Consider the following 17,933-nt stretch of genomic DNA (forward strand, 5'->3'; position numbering starts at 1 on the left):
TGTCATCAACATGGTCTCAACTTGGAGGGAACACCTTGTTTCATTACTATGGCAATTGCAAGCAGAAATTGAGGTCCTGGTACACACAGTGCTCCACAAAACCCCATCTCTTTCAAAGAGACTGGAAACAACATTCAGCAGGGATAAACCTATTCAGAAACTCAGCTGAACAGAGATGGTGAAGAGGAATGATGTGGAGAGAGCAGAAGTCTCAGTCTGAGTTTATATTGCCACTGTTAAATGCAATGCAGAAAACCCCATGAGTTGGGTGAGCTTCAGAGACAGATTTTGAGGACACAGGGTGAGCCTTTACCCGTAAGAAGTCATTGATTCAGTGTTCACTCTTGCTGGATTTTGGAAAAAGCATATCTTTACATCAGAAGTAGACAAAAAGGAAAGAGAAAGGAGAAAAAAAAAGTATCTTTTGATATCTTGCTTCAAAACGCATAAGCTAGACAAGGCTGTAAGACAGAAGGCCAGAAATCCTTTGGCAGAACAATTGTTTAATGTAAATTCCACTTTGCGTTAAAATTATAAAATAATTTAGCACATTAAATTTATTTGCACCATTTCTTGTTGAGCCAACCTACGCTCTTCCATGTTTCACCCCATGTCTTGTTCAGACTGTAATTTCCTTAAGGTTGAGAATGGGCGTTGATTAGTAGTGTAAAAACAATTAATTATGTGGTTTTCTAGTCAAATTAAAAATAAAAAAGCAAACATGAGAAGGGGGGGGGCAGAAATTATTTGAAGTTGTTTTGGTACTCAAATGTTCCTTTTTCCCAAAGGGAAACAGAACTTAGGAATTCTATCTTGGCTCATCTAAAATACAATAGAAATATTTTGTTTTGATTTATACTACTTGTCTTTTTATTTTAACCTTTAAAAAGCATGAGGGGAAACATGAGAGATTTGCAGAACACTTGTGTAAAAATAAAAGTCTGAAATACTTCCAAAATGTTCTGACTTTTTCAAAGGAAAGTTTTAACTCTCTGGACTTAAACTATTGCCAAATTCATCTCATATCTATAAATAACTCAAGTTTTCACTTTATAAATTAATTCATACAGCTCTAACTTTGATCAGGGTTGGCACAGCACTGTGCACTTCTACAACATTTTTTTTTTCCTTTTTTTTAATGCAGTAACTTTTCTAACGAGTCCATTAGCAAGTACTTCACTGCCACATCTTCCCTCCACTAAAAATGCTTGTCTAAATTAGTTGATTTGTTTATTTATCTCAACAGCCTGATATTTGCTTTAGAGTAAATGTTTTACCACCTTTCCAAAAAAAATGAGGCTAATTCATCGTTAGTACTCTGAAAAGAGAAGGCTGGGGTACTCAACAACTTCTTTGCCTCAGTCTTCAACAGCAAGTGCTCCAGCCACACCGCCCAAGTTGCAGAAGGCAAAGGCAGGGACTGGGAGAATGAAGAACTGCCCACTGTAGTAGAAGATCATGTTCAAGACCATCTAAGGAACCTGAAGGTGCACAAGTCCATGGGACCTGATGAGATACATCAGCGAGTCCTGAGTGAACTGGCAGATGAAGTGGCTAATCCACTATCCATCATATTTGAGAAGTCATGGCAGTCTGGTGAAGTTCCCACTGACTGGAAAAGGGGAAACATAACTCCCATTTTTAAAAAAGGAAAAAATAAAGATCCAGGGAACTACAGGCCAGTCAGTCCCACCTCTGTGCTCCGTAAGATCATGGAGCAAATCCTTCTGGAAACTATGCTAGGGAACATGGAAAGTAAGGAGGTGATTGGTGACAGCCAATATGGTTTCACTATATGGTTTCACCATGGTTTCACTAAGGACAAATATTGCTTGACAAAGTTGGTGGCATTCTATGATGGGGTTACAGCATTGGTGGATAATGGAAGAGCAACCAATGTCATCTACCTGGACTTCTGTACAAGTCCACTATCCTGCACGACATCCTTGTCTCTAAATTGGAGAGGCCTTTGTTTGACAGATGGACCACTTGGTGGATAAGGCATTGGCTGGATGGTCGCACTCAAAGAGTTGTGATCAACGGCTTGGTGTCCAAGTGGAGAGCAGTGACGAGTGGCATTTTTCAGGGGCTGGTGTTGAGACCAGCTTTACATCTTTGTCAGTGACGTGAACAGTGAGATTGAGTGCACCCTCAGAAAGTTTGCGGACAACAGCAAGCTGTGTGGCGCAGTCAACATGCTGGAGGGAAGGGATGGCATCCAGAGAGACCTGGACAGGCTTGGGAGGTGGACCCGTGCCAACCTCATGAAATTCAACAAAGCCAAGTGCAAAGTCCTGCACATGGGTGAGGGCAATCCCATGCACAAATACAGGCTGGGCGAGGAGTGGGTTGAGAGCAGCCCCAAAGAGAAGAACTTGGGGTATTAGTGGATGGAAAACTGCCTGTGAGCCAGCAATGTGCTCTTGCAGCCCAGAAAGCCACCCGTGTCCTGGGCTGCATCAAGAGAAGTGTGGCCAGCAGGTCGAGGGAGGGGATTCTTCCCCTCTGCTCCACTCTCATGAGATTCTCCTGCAGTGCTGTGTCCAGCTCTGGGGCCCCCAACATCAGAAGGACACAGCTCGAGCCCTCCCTGGAAGTGTTCAATGCCAGGCTGGATAGAGCTTTGAGCAACCTGGTCTAGTGGAAAGTGTCCCTGCCTGTGGCAGGAAGGTTGGAACTAGATGATCTTGAAGGTCCCTTCCAACCCAAACCATACGATTCTATGAAAAGTGAACTTGTGATAGATTCAGGTAAACTTGATTATAGATTTAATTTTTTAAAATCTCATCTTGTTTTCAAACAGTCTCAGAGGAAAGTCATCCATGTTAGGCAAACGACTGGAAAAAGAATGTCCAATACCTAAAACACTGAAATAGATGTGATCTTGGCTTTTTTTAGTGCTGGTGCTGACTTGCTGTGAGCTTTTAAGCAAGGGGGGTGGCTCCATTGACTGAAGGAGTATTTAGATGCCCAGTCTCCACTGATTCCAAAAAAAGCCAGACACTGAGGTGGGATATAGTCTCCCAGAGATATCTACTTTCAGTTGAGATGTCCTAGGGTATCTCTTGGCCAAGAGCTTTCGCTCCAGCGGGCACACACTCGTGTAAATCACACATGGGACTTGCCAACCCCAAAACATCTAGCTTAATTTATATGAGGTATCTGCAGCAGTTATTAGATACTGAAAAGCAAACAAACAGTAAGTATGCAGAAAACACCAACTTAGGTAGGAGAGGGTAGGAAGGCTCTACAGAGGGAGCTGGACAGGTTGGATCAATCTGGACAGTTGGCCAACTGTGTAAGTTTCAACAAGGCTTAGTGCCGGGTCCTGCACTTCAGCCACAACAACCCCATGCAATGCTACAGTCTTGGGGAAGAGTGGTTAGAAAGCTGCCCAGCAAAAAAGGACCTAGAGGGGTTGGTTGACAGCTGGCTGAACATGAGCCAGCAGTGTGCCCAGGTGGCCAAGAAGGCCCAACAGCATCCTGGCTTGTATCAGCAATAGTATGACCAGCAGGATGAGGGAAGTGATTGTTCCCCCATATCCAGTACTGGTGAGGACAAAACTCGAATACTGTGTTCAGTTTTGGGCCCCTCACTGCATGAAAGGCATTGAGGTACTGGAGAACATCCAAAGAAGTGCAACAAAGCTGGTTCAGGGTCTAGAGGCCAAGCCTTATGAGGAGCAGTTGAGGGAACTGGGGGGGTTTGGTCTGTAGAAAAGAGGGCTCAGTGGAGACTTTGTCGCTCTCTACAACTACCTGAAAGGAGGTTGTAGCAAGGTGGGTATCAATCTCTTTTCCCAGGTAAGAAGCAATAGGACGAGAGGAAAAGGCCTCAAGTTACATCAGAGGAGCTTTAGACTGGATATTAGGAAAAATATCTTCATGGAAAGGGTTGTCAAAGAATTAGAACAGGCTGTCCAGGGAAGTGGTTGAGTCACAATCCCTGGAGGTATTTAAAAAGAGGTGTAGATGTGGTGCTTAGGGAAACAGTTTAGTGATGGACCTGGCAGTGTTGGGTTAATGTTGGACTCTATGATCTTAAAGGTCTTTTCCAGCCTAAATGATTCTATGATTCTAGAAACAAACAAACAAAGAGTGATATGTATCTCACCTTCTCTCTCAGTGGGATACATCTTCCTTTATTTTAGCTGGCTAAGAGCTGTATGTTTAGTCTGAACTGATTTTTACCATTCTAGTCCACAGAGAACTAGCGAGCATCAGCCCTGAAGGCTTTCATCCCACTTCACTGACTGTAGCTGGACCAGTTCAAACTAAAATGCCTACTATCTAGCTAGGGAAGGTTAGTGATGTGTGAATTGAGCATCTAAAGACCTTTAACTGAACCATCAAGGTCAACAGATTCACATTAGAGGCCTAGTTGATGGTTCATTTTCCACATTAACTAAACAAGTGAATAAATAACCCAAACAATGACAGCAACCCTCCTGTACCTCCTTAGTGGTAGCACTAATAACCTTCACATCACAGCTATCGTTGCCATAGGCTAACAAAGGCAGCTGGAATAAAAAAACCCAAACACATAGTTTTGGGCATCATTAGGAAATGGAAAAATGTGTGTCTTTTTTCATTGGTAGATCATCAGTTCAGCGGGCATGATGGTGATCAGGACAAGCTCAGCTGCCTTAATGCACCTCCCAGTTGAAAAAATGCTCATGTCTGAAAAGACCCCATAAGAGCAGCTAGTCTTGCCTGTCAGGGGGGATCTTCCCCAGGATAAGAGTCTAAAATAACTCTCCTTTCTTGGTGTATTCCTCCTTGAAAAGCTTGAAGTAGACTTTATGGACGTCTTTAGTTCTTCTCCACATCTGTCGTTTTGCTGTGTTGTTTTGGTTTGTTTGGTTTTTTCCTGTGGAAAAGGCAGAGATTTTGGGCTTTGGCATCTTTCACTGCAGCAGACAATTGGCTACGCAGACGTGGGGCTGAGGACTACACTAATTCACATTTTCAATCCAAAAAGCACAGATAAAGGAAAAGCATGACCAGCTTTGGTTAGTTCATATTAACATCAGCTTGTGAACAGTAATCCAGTTTCCTGGGCATATCATTGTGGGTGAAGCTGAAATTAAGGAAACCCTCCTTCACTGAGCCCTCCTGGCATGCCCAAGATAGCACATAAAAATTGGGGTGAGCTTGTCAGGGGTCGTTTTTCCTGCACAGTCGGAAGCTCTGAGTAGAAAGATGAAAGGAATGTTTTTCTGGATGTGATTTCCTGCAGCAACTCTCATGTGGAATTATCCCCAAAGTCTTTAATAATGAGAGTTTTCCTTCCCGCTGGATCCCAACAATTGTTAGAGGATTACCGCACAGTCTGGTACTGCAAAGAAAGCCATTGTGTACACTCTTTAATTAAATACAAGTCAAAGGATTGTCACACACTGAAGGAGCCACAGAAATGTTTAGTCTCATCTATGCTGTCTGCCATTAGCAGGGCCAAGTTAACCATGGGCCAACTCCTTTGCTCAAATGTCAACTCCCCAAAGGCCAGTGGGACTCACGCCAAAGGCGCAGCAGCCACAGCTGCAGGTGAGCAGGAGTATGGGCCCACAAGAAGTGATGTGAGCCTCAGTATCTCCTTTCTCCTGATCCCAGAGGGTTCCTGGGCTTACCTGGCACTCACGTATGGAGACTCCAGCTGACAGGGTGACTAGGGTGACCACAGGGATAATAGAATTTGGAGTCAGACGAGGAGGGGGTACAATTGAAAAGCCTACAGATGATGAAATCACATCCCTCCTTCAATTCTGTTCAACTCCCAAGGCCTACACAGTAGTGACACAGGGGACACTTCAAATTATCTGAATGAGAATTTCTTATGCCATTGCTACCTTCATATAACTTCTGTGAAGGTAGTAATGGAGTAAGACAAGAGCATCAGTTGCCTTCTAATGGTTTCTATAACTTTACTTCAGTCACTGATCTAGGTGGAGATGGAGTTTCTTAACACTTTTTCACGTGGACAGCAAAGGAAATAAAATATTTCAGTAGGCAGTTCTTATTTCAATCCTCAGTAGCATAACCTGAAGGAGCTACTTCTGGCTAGTTAGCAGAAGAGCTCACTATTAATTTCAGTCCAGAGGCTTTCATTTATGCTCATTATTTGTTGGAGCACAGGACTGAAGGAACTTCTTACACAACAATCTTGGCTATGATTTCTTCCATAACTTCATCCAGCTCTGTCTTAAAACTAGATTTTCAGCTTATTTTTAGTTTCTTCCTTTTGAATATCCTCAGGAAAATGCAGGTTTTTTCCTAAAAACCGTCTGAATGAGCCAAAAAAATACTGCGCACAAGTGCAAAAATGAGCAAAGAAAGTGGGTCAAAAGACGACACCAACACAGGATTTTTATCTATATTGATGGGTAACACAATTTCCAACAATAACACAGTCAAAAGCTACAAAAGCTCTGGTGGTCTTGAGGAAAAAAGGAAAGTATTTCTGGAGTATTACAATTATTTGCTCTTCTAAAGGACCTTTGCCTAAGATTCCAAAACCATGTTACAAACATGTCATGACAACATGGGGAAGTAAATATTAGATAGCAGTAATATAGAATGTAGACAAACTGAGAGATACGACCAAGTTCAGAACATACCAAACACTCTGTGTGGTCTTTGTAGGATCAATAAAGAAGGACTTGCAAAACCAGTGGTTTTTAAGCAGAGGCAAGCTGTATTCTGCTACGATCGCCCCTCATGTTGTAAATACACTACTCTGCAACCAGCCATCAGTAAGGGACTCTCAGAGCACAGGTAGCAGCATGTGTCCCTAGGAGACTTTTCCAAATAAAAGAGGTCCAGGCAAATACCCAAGTATCCTAACTCTCACTTGGCTGTTCAAACCACTCCATTTTATGCTTCTGCCAAATATAATCATGCCAATAACAGATCTATCATTTGACAAGGAAAGCAGATGTTTTTTTCCAGCTCATCTAAGCAAGCCCTGTTAAACAAAGGCAACTTGGCCAAATCAATCCAGCAGCTTGTAGGCACAGAAACTTCATTTCGTCTGATTTTCCCCTTTCCGTGTGCGGGGTTAGAAGATCAAGGAAACATGTGCACAGTGTTTTGCAAGGAGCTTGGAGAACCAAAAGGAAAGGGAAGCTGAGCAGCTGCATTTCTTAACTCCTTAGTGACAAGCTTGTATATGTCTCTCTTGTAAAGCAGAGCTAAATTAGGGACTTAAGGAAGAAGTGACACCCTGGCACTGCAGTAATGTCACACAGCAATTAAAAGAGAGGTAGCACTTGAGTAAATTCTCACAACTAAGTAGAAGACAACTCCAGTGTCTGGGTAAGCACATTTAGCTCCTGACTTTAAATTATCATCTGGAGTAGGTAAGCATGAATTTCCTTTCCAGGAAGCTCAAAGGACTTGAATTCAGGCTACTGAAGAAATAGAGGGATGCTGCAACATTGAGATCAGTGATGTTTAGATCTACAATTCAGAGTAAAGAGCAAAGTGTTATAATACGTCTCTTACGGTTGAGAAAAAAATAAGCAAGGAACAATAGCGAAAGTACACAGAGGCAGCAAAGGAAGTAAAGAAGTGGACTCCACTACCTGACCTGTAGAAATTGGAGGGCAGCAAAATAACTTGCAGCTTTCTCTGAACTACTGCTTGTTGACTGCTTTTAATTTCCTTTTACCTTGGGGTCTAACAAGCAAAGCCTCTTGAGGAAAATTCTGTTCCTTTTCTTAAAGATTGCTCAGAAACGTAACTACTGAACTGATTAAACCTGGAGGAAATTCACTTTCAAAGCTTCTACTCATCCAATTGCAGCAGAAATACAAAGGAAATGCAGATCCAGAACTGCTTGACCCCCCAGGACTCTGAAAGATGATTTGGAATTCCATAAGCAAAAGTATGTGTCTATAATGTGAATGTCTACATCTGTCTACTTCACACTGATCATCCTTCCTCACCAGAAGAGAGAAGCAGTCAGGTTTTTTTATTTTTTTCATGCACTCAGGGAAGGACTGCGAACAGCAATGTGGCAATGTTACAGAGCAGACTATCAGCCAGTGTCCCCAGCATGGCTTTTCCTAGGCAGTGCAGGCACTCTGAAGCTCAGTGGCAGCTAGCAATTTAGACAAAAGATGGTGTTTGGCACTTACTGGGTGCCCTCTCCTTGCTTTAGCATAGCAGCCTTAGCATCTCCAGCTGAACAATCAAAACCGGACACATTCAGCATTCGGAGCACTTGGTATTTGAAACTTTCCTGAGCTCATCAAACAGTAAGTGACTTGAGGACACAGATCTTACAATCTTGTGATCCAGCAACCCTAAGAAAAAGCAAATTGGATCAGAGCACAGGTTTGTCAAGGTCAGTACCACTTCTCCAAGAGCAACCAGGAGGAGAAAAGGAACAAAAAACCCCATAGAAAAATAAAAAGACAGACTTGTATATAATAATCCTTTCTATGGTTTATGTCTTCCAGCAGTCACCACAGTGCCTTTCTATAATACAGTTGGTGATAAGGTTTTAACCTTCTATCAATACCTTCAATATCTTTTATTAAAACAACATTAGGACCAATTCCAGGATGATTTTACTATTGATATATCACTTCACATCCTGAAAAAGTTCCCCTAACAGGGCTTGTTTGTGCCACTACTCAAAGCTTTTAACTGAAATTCAGTTACATGCCTGGAACAATCTACAAATGCATCTCATTTCAAAGAGTTCACTTCAGAAGACTGATTACATACAAGGGGGAATACAAAAAACACAAAGATGTCAGCAAAAGATGAGTTTAGTTCATTCAGAGATTGAGAAGAAATGAATCTTTCCTCTTTTAAATGAAGCAGAAGTGATTCAGTCAACAAGGCTCTGGGCAAGAATATGGATTATAAAATATCCTTTATAAAGCATCAGAGATCTCTATAGAAAGATTCTTCACAATTTGAAACATCTAGGTGTGTCATCCAGGAAAAAGAGCCTACTAGGATGAGCTTCATCCCTAGGCTGTGTTTCAGAACAAAGGATCAAGTCAGTGTTCTCAGCAATGAGGGAGTCAAGAGTATCCCAGTGATTTAGAGCAACTCCAAGCACAAGAGCTGCCATCTTCAACAAACCAGGTCAGGGCCATCATCCTTCCCTTCTTTGGCTCAGGATGGAAGGAAGCAAAAGGGCAAGTCACTTGCTAAAACGTCTGAGGGAGAACAGGGAGAGAGCACTGCTGCCACGAAGAACAAAGATTACCAGGAATGGGGAAATCCATGCAGAGAGGAACTGAATAGATCCTCACCCAAAAGAGCATAGGATGGACACACTGACACAGCCTTGATTTAGAAGAACAGAACATGCTAGAGATCATTGTCTGGTTGTCCAGCACCCTCCTAGAGGAAAGCTGCTAGTTACATTTACATTTGGGAGCTCTGGATTCAGATGTTTTTGATAACCCCCACTGTGCCCAATGTCTAGTCTACATACAGAACATAGTATACCTGAGCTATTGATACAGAGGAATATATTCTTATCAGGACTTAGTGGACTAACTAATGATGGGAGGAGTGACTTACATTCCTGGAGGAGAAAATAAACAAGAGCTGAAATTATCAGCATTCACCCTGCACAGTTTTGAGTGGTCTGTGTGAAGGGTCGGTATGAAAACATGGGAATAACTCAAAATGTGGTTCCACTCTTCCTGGCTGAAAGGGACTTAACAGTACAAGTTAAACAGGTTGTAACATGAGCTTAAGAGCCTTAGACACACATGAAAATGTAATAAATATGACATGATACACACTCACACATACTGTCTAAACCAGGCATGCATACATTTCCACCTGAAGAGAGCACTGAATGTCTTCCCAGGAGCCTGAGTGCCACATGTAATTTCTCTGGCAGCCCCAACCACTTTCCTCTTCTTAACGCTCAGAAAAGACCCAGTATCCTAGAATGCAAGGGTGCTGTGACAAGGCTGCTTCTCAACTATTGTTACTTCTGCTGTGTACGCAGCTGAGCGTTAAGTGAAACAGACGATCAAAGACAAGTGTCAGATGCTACAAAGATCTGCATTACAAATCAAAGCAACCCACTAACAATTTCCACGTTTTGAACATGGCAAGTCTTGGCCAGAAAAGAGTTTATCAATGGCTCTAAGGAAGCAAAGATCTCACCCTCACACTTTCTGCAGGGCCTCACTGTCCTAGCTTGGCTGTCAGCTAGAGCTTTGCTTCCCGTCAGTCCCTGAAGCAAAGTCAACTTGCAGCTGCCTTCCACTGTGCAACTAGACTGTGATGAACCATCAGGTTGAACCATCAGATAATTAATTCTACTGTATTGCATTGGGCATAATCTTTTGTCATTCCTTACCTGCTAACAACACAGATGGGGGAAAAAGCTTAGGGGAAAGATGTTTCTGCTTTGTATATTTTCTGTTTTAAATAGACAAGGGCACAAATAACACAGGAAATGAACACTTAAATGGCAAAACCAAATCTTATCTGTACAGTATCACAAGACCTCTCTCAGGTCATGCCACTGACTGTAGATCTCAAGATGTTTTACAAAGGTAGTATCTCTAGCTTCTTTTGACAGATGGAGAAACCATGGCAGAAAACCCAAGATCACACAGCAAGTTAGTAGCTAGGGAAACAAAACAAAACAAAACCCCAACAACCCCAGAAAAACCCAACCCTCAAAAATCTCCCAAAACAAAAATGTCAGGTTGGTCTGGCTGCCTCCCAGATCTCCTTCCTTATACCAAAGATAGACAAAAGCAGTCCCAAAAACTTCCTAAATACTTCACACTCTGTGTTACCATCATTTGCATATCTCTAAAAGACTTTTCCATATGGAGCATATGCTGATGCTCACCTCTGTTAGAGATGTCCTGCTTTCTATGAAATATTTAAATGTTGTCCTCAAAATACCCAGGTCAGCCACCAAACAGCCAACAGAGAAAGAGAATTTAGATGGAAAATAGAGTGGGAAAGGAATTGGTCCTTGTTCTGTGGGAACAAGAGAAAGGCTTCAAATCTCATTTTAGGAATACTGAATATGAGGAAAACAATAGATTAGATAATTAGGAAGATAAAACCTGAGAGGGACATTAGGAGTGATCAGAACACCTGGGCAGAGCAGCTGATGGCTCTGGAAAGAAAACTATAGAGCAGTACAAGGAACAGCAAGCCTCTGAGCACTGACAGAAGTCTAGCCTTTGCTGTCAAGACTAAGCTAAGCACAAAAAGCAACGTGAATAAAAAGAGAAAAACAGGGGGAAAAAAAAAAAAAAGATTGCTATGCAAAGTGCTGAAATTCAAGACAAAACTAAAGAGAGGCCCAAAAAAGTAAGTCACATTTAGCCTCACCCCCCACTTCTGTTCACTGGCTTCTCCAAAGAATTGGAGGTTAAAATATAATTTTACTAATACAAAGTGGAATGGTTACACATGGTGAAAATTATTTAGCTTTAATAATTGAGAATGGACCTGACTGTGAAGGCAAACAAGGGTTTAGAGACTGCTGTATATGGCTGAAAGCCACTCAAAAGAGAATAACGTGCTTAGAACGGATGGTGGGAGTTGTATCATCTGGCTGAAAGTCAACAAATGTAAGGCTTTTTTATATGTAGGAAGGAGGGGAAAAAAAGACCAAGACAGCTATCAGCCAGTTTATCTGAGCACAAAAGTACACAAAACGGTTGAACACCACTTGAAGGAAATAGTAGAAAGCATGGCAACAAATGGACATTTAGATAAAATACAAAATGTGGTTTATCAAAAGTAAATTGTGGCAATGTAGCAGATAGGTTTTTTAAACAAGGTTCCTGGGGTTTTTTTTGGAGAGAGGAAAAAAATCAGTGGATCTAATCTTTTCTAGCTTCAATAAAGAGTCTGATGGAATACCAGAAAGAATGACTGCTTTAACAATAGATATGGGGATTAATACAACAACTGGAAGGAAACTAAGTATGATGACTGCAGGTTGGAATGAAGGCAGAAATAAGGAGCTGCAGGGAGTGGTATTAGCTTAGGATCCATTTGCTTTATTAAAGATGGAATGAAATGCAAAGATAAAAAGAGAACAGGAAAGAGGGAGAAACCAACAAAAAGGTCCATGAGAATCCAAAACCTCTGCTGGAAATGACAAGAGCAGAAGGACCTGTTAGCTGATTGAACTTGAGGGATGCTGCACCACATAAACCAAAGCTGCCCGACTGAAATATTACAGGCAACATACGTTTCTCCACATGGTCTCCATCTCCAGCTTATGGGGGCATTTTCTGAACATCCCCATAGAGGGCAATGCTTTTTGGTGGCCTGAGTGAGCAGGGTGGTGCAGAATCCATCACAGGTGTGCACGCACACATGCCTGAAAATGGCCAATGAAGATCTGCTTACAACTAGAGATGGGGACAAGGCCCCTTAAAGAGGGGCAAAGGGGGATAATTTAAAGCATAATGATGGTGCCTCAACAAGGATTAATCAGCTCTTTACAACCACCTCCCCTATGCTTTAGCAGCCCCTACCTGCCCAGAAACTTCTCATCCAGAGTCTGATTTTTCCTGGCTCCGCTCCAGCATCCTTTGATGCTGTATGCTTTCTCACATCAACTCAAGAGATAGCAATGATACCAGACCGCTGCCCCAGAAATTGCAGTCCTGCAGGCTAGCTACAATAATGCTGGAAAGCCATAAGAGGAAAAATAGAAAATGAAAATAAAAAGAAGGGGGGGGGAGAAAGAGAGAAACTAAACCCAGCTTTGTTTCTGGGAAGAAAGTATGAAACATCTCGCTGACTCCCCAAAACTCCTTCAAGTAGGTAAACTGATTTAGCTGAGAGACAAGAAGCAGCATGCTGAGCAGCAAGAGTATCAGTGAGGAGCACAGGGAACATTTACTTCCACAGCATTCACCTCCAGAAAGGTAAAAGAGGGGAGAAAAGGCAAAGGACTGTGAAGAAATCAGTCCTACCCGTTGCTTATTCATCCTTTGTCTTGTGTGCCTTTCAAACACTGAATATAATATGGGATAACAGAAGAGGTAGCTTCCAGGTGTCCCTTTGATTTCACTGGGAATTCAGTTCTCCAATGACCTTACGAAGTGGTGTGATTTCAGACTGACACTCAGCTCTTCTGTGCATGCATAAACAAACACAGCTCTGCACAAAGCCAATAACAAGAGTGGTCATTTTTGTTAATATAGCCTAGGAATCCACTGCTAACTCTCTCAGTGGTACCGAGCAATGATTTCTGGTTTTGATAAAACAACTCTGATACAGTCAGATGCTCTAGCAAGCTGAACGCAAGAGCCTGAGCCCCAGAAAAAGCTCAATCCTGCATTAGTGACACTAGTATTATGCCTCCAGCTAATACATAATCATGGCCTGATTAATTCTCTCCACTTGTAAGCTGGTGGAACTGCATCCAACATAACAGCAAAGTAACATAGCTGTGAATCATCTCTTATAATTATTGTTTTAACCACCTGTTCAGTAGTAAATATGACCAAAGGAAAATCCCAATATTGCTCAATGCAAGGATTCAGCAGTCATCTTGGTGACTACGGGAGACAAAGGAAGTGAGTGCCTAGTGTTATCTAAACGTTGAATTACAGAAATACTGGCTGGAAGGGATTTCTGGACTGTACTGGTCCAGCCTTCAGCTTCAAGCTGGACTAGCACCAATGCTACTCTTGCACAGCCACAAATTTCTCTAGCCAAGTCTTAAAAGCCTCCAAGTATGGAAATTGCACAACCTTCCTGGGTGACTGTTTGGTTGCTGCAAAGCCCCTGTCATGTAGAAATCTGCCTTATTTGTAAGTGCTCTTCAAGCACCCTTTGACTCCAACCCTGGGGCCAACAGAACTTGAGCTCAAAGAAGAGCCATATCACCATCTTTTATAAAGCAAAAAGCCATCTACATAGTTAGGTATCTACTTTTTCCCCTTTAAAAATAACAACCAAGAAAGCATTAGGAAGAAGTAGCCTTTTTGCAGATTAAAACATAAGACACAAACTTCAGTCAAAAAAATTTCTGTTGACTTGGAAACTGCCAGGATTTCACCTAGTTTCCAGGTAGCTGCCACAATATATACCCTGGCTAACCAACTCCACAAACACTAAGAATGGCATTATAAGAATGATTAAGGGTCTGGAAAACCTGCTAGTGTCAAAACAAAGCATCGCAGATAAACTGAGAGAGAGAGAGCACATGCGAGAGAGAGAGAAAGGGAAAAAAAAAAAAGTCTAATCAATCAAAACCAGCAAGTGCCTAAACTGTAAGAAGATTTCTTACCATGGATATCTATTTAATGGGGAAAAAAAATTAACAAATTCCTGTGACTGAATTGTCTAACGAGATAAATGAGGATTAGAAGTAAAGCATTGCTTGGGAATGGTCACATGACTTACAGTAGAAGTCTTCCTCGTCAAATCATTTGGGCCCGCTTGTACCGCGGGTCCAAAGCCAAAACTAATGGTTGGGGCTACGCAGATGGTCAAACTAAATTTCACACAGTCAAACAGCTGAACTCCAGAGGACCCTTCTGACCTCAACCAGCCTATGATTCTACACGAAAATGATTTCAAGTTGGTCAAGAGAAAGGGGAGCAGGTGCAATTCTTGGGATTCTCCTTTTAGCTATCATGATGACAGATCGAGGGCAAATAAAAACCAACAAAGATTAGGAGGGTTCATAAGGAACCAAGTATTTTAACCCTGTGTGATATGTCATAGGTCACATGGTTTCTGACAAGCTTTTGTCCCATCCTTTGTCAAGTATCCCAGTGACACAGACTCCACATCGCTCTTACAGACACTAATCAATTCCTAGGCTTCTCTCTGATGAGCATCAGAAAGGTTTTGTCTGTTTTGTGAAACACTATTTCCATGGCTGTAATTTAAGGCACAAATATCTAGTTCTACAAAGACTGGTTATGGAGAACATATCTTTTTCTCCCACTTCTTATTTGCAATATTTTTTCCACGTACTTAAAGACAAGTTGTGATTTCTCCCTTCAGTGTTCTGCTTTCCAGAATAAACATCTGCAGTTCTTTTGAATTTTTCCCCCACAGCATTTTTCAGACCTTTTATCATTCTTCTGTCCCTGCCTGGACTCTGGCTTCTTCCAGGGCTTTTACCCCAAAATGGCTATGTCTGCTCCAGTTACAAGTCTATCAGGGATCACTTGCCTCTTTTCCTTTAACGAAAACAAAAGTTTGGTTTGATTATGTTACTTGCAGTCTAACATAATCAGCAGCCAAACATAAGAGGGGTTGTCTACATGTTCAGCCCCTCCTCTGAACCCTTGACACAGAACACAGACTAAACCAGGCAAAAAAGAACAAGAAATTCTGATTTTGCAGGGGGAGAAGCTCACAAAGTTGAGGACAAAACATTTCATCAGGAGCAGGAACCATGAGTAACTCTTCCAGATACTTTATTTAAGTCTTAGTGACAAAATCACCTTGCAGCAAATTCCAGTAATGTCAGGGCAGCAGGTGAACGCCACACTGATGAACTTTGTCTTGCAGAGTCACAGCTGAACAAGAAAAATTGCAAGCAATGACATCATCATAAAGGAAAAGCAGAAAAGCTATCAGAAAAGTCTAAGTCTCCCCAAAGCACCACAACAGGTTCCAATATCTCTTGGATGTATACATTCATGTTGAAATGGAAGGGTAAATATACAGTTTTGCCCTGCAAAATCAACAGCAATTGATAAAAAAAGAGGCTTCTTAAAAGCCAGCATTTCCTTATTTTAGTTCCTCTCCTTTCACACAGACCAGCAGCTCACACATGCACATATGAGAACCTCACAGAGAGCTCCCCAGACAGGCAGGCTTCACAGCATACCTGGGATTTCATTATTATAAATAAGGATTGTATTGCCCTCAAATATCAGGAAGCCTGAACACTGAAGGAATGGATGCAATCAGGGAAACGGTGCTGCAGAGAAGGTATCCCCATCTGCTGGGATTTTACTTTTTTCCCCAGGGTTTGTACAGCTGACCAGGACCAGTCAGCCAACAGAGCTTGACATCATTCCCTAAACACAGTCACCCTCGACATCTGAACCTCTGTGTCCCTGAACACAGCAGCTGTCTGAGGGGGACACTGTTAACCCAATACAACAGCGCTCTTGAAAATGCTGGTTTCCACCCTGACCCGTCTCAGATTTCAACATCACCAAGCATTGAATCTGTGCTCAAAGCTGGGCAAGATCTCCTTGGAGCAGCCATGGTGCACCTAACACACCAAGACACTGCACCTCTTGTTCAAACACAGGCGCTTACTGGGCTGGTGTTAGCTCTGACAACACTCATGCAGCTACAACACTTGCTTTCTTCCCAGATTTCTGATAGCTTCTCCAAGCATCTGACTCCATCTGAGATGGCTGTGTCCCTCCCGCCCAGCTGCCAGAGCCCTTTTAGTTCATTTGTGATCCATGATATTTCTTCATCTTTTGCCTACAACAACTTTACATGTGTACTGGGTCTGGCTGAACCAGAATCGGTTTTCCCCTATAGCAGCCCTCACGGTGCTGTGGTTTATGCTGGGAGCTGGCAGGGTGTTGGTAGCACCCTGTTGTGGTGGCTGCTGCTGAGCAGTGCTTGCACAGCACCAAGGCTCTTTCCAACTTTGCTTCCACACGTGGACCTTCGCTTCGCTTTACTTACATTAAAACTGCTTTTGTTTTACCCACAAGGGTTGGTGGGGGTTTTTTACCTATCCTATTTTCTTTCACCTCTTTGCCCTGTTGAGAAAAAAAAATGGGGAAGGGAAGGGGAAGTGATAGAGCGACTTGGTGGGTACCTGGCATTTGGCCAAGGTCAAACCACCACAACGTGTTAGTGATGTCTTGCCTGGTACTTTAACAGCAACCTGTGCAAGACATTCGCCTGCAATCCCCATCTGACATCACTGTTTTTTTAGGGTATTAATTCAGGAAATTGGAAATAAGATGTCACCTGCTAAGCCATCCATATGCACAATGGATGACTAATAAGTTGTCCAGCCAAGTGTATCCATCCAAGAAGGATAAATCTCATGGCTTCAAGAAGCTCTGGATGTATGTAGAGATGAAACTGTACAAGCAGATTTAAATTTCTGTTTAAAGTTTCTCTGCAACAGTTGAAGCTGCCAATGAAGTTTCTAGGCACAAAATGCCTTATAGGAAATAACCACAAAACCCAAGCCATCCTACAGCAAATAAGGTGCATCATTAAAAACTAAAAATAACAATTAAAAAAAAAATCCAGTCCCTCTTCTTCCAAATTTTATCTTGAGCAGATGTTTTTTGACCAAATTACAAACTCCTGGAAGCCACAGGTTTCCCGCAGAAGGCATTCACCGCAGTAACAATTTAAGCACGGTCACACAACAAACATATTCCAAGAATTTTCTACAAACATTAACTGACAAAACCCAGTCAAGTTTTTAATCTTGCCATCCAAGTCAAATAAACAGGTACAAACACAGACATAGCTCTAGAAACAATGATACCAAACAGGAGATGCCCATTTGCATGTATTCTACTTACTGAAAGCTGAGTTTAATATAAAACATGTTTCTTTTTCTTCTTTGGTATTGCTAATTGCATAACCATAAAGTTGTTAATGAAGCAGCACTTGAACTGTTCATAGTAACGTTAAAACTATCTCCCCATGAAATGAATGAAGTTCACCTCAGATCATCTCTGTGAACTGTGGAAATGTCACTGCACTGATTATAATGTTTATTAAAAGTTGATTTTTGACTAAACAATTGTTGTAGCAAATTGATCGCTGCACTCAGGTGCTCTTTGTTCATCTTTCATAATTTTTCAGGGAATGTACACTTTCAGAATGATGTCATTAAGATGATGTTATCTTTTTCCCACCTCCAGCCTCTGATCTGTATCTTCCAGAAAGCAACTCCAGCATGTTGCGGTACCCTATTAAAATATCTCCACTGTCTCC

General features: G+C 42.0%; 1 protein-coding gene across 1 annotated transcript in view; it reads right to left on the minus strand.

Moving 5' to 3' along the window:
- Positions 1-17,933, minus strand: part of VIPR1 (vasoactive intestinal peptide receptor 1) — a 120,039-nt gene that overhangs the window by 81,734 nt on the left and 20,372 nt on the right. The window lies entirely within an intron of this gene.

Source organism: Athene noctua, chromosome 2 (assembly GCF_965140245.1).
Source record: "Athene noctua chromosome 2, bAthNoc1.hap1.1, whole genome shotgun sequence".
Taxonomy (NCBI): domain Eukaryota; kingdom Metazoa; phylum Chordata; class Aves; order Strigiformes; family Strigidae; genus Athene; species Athene noctua.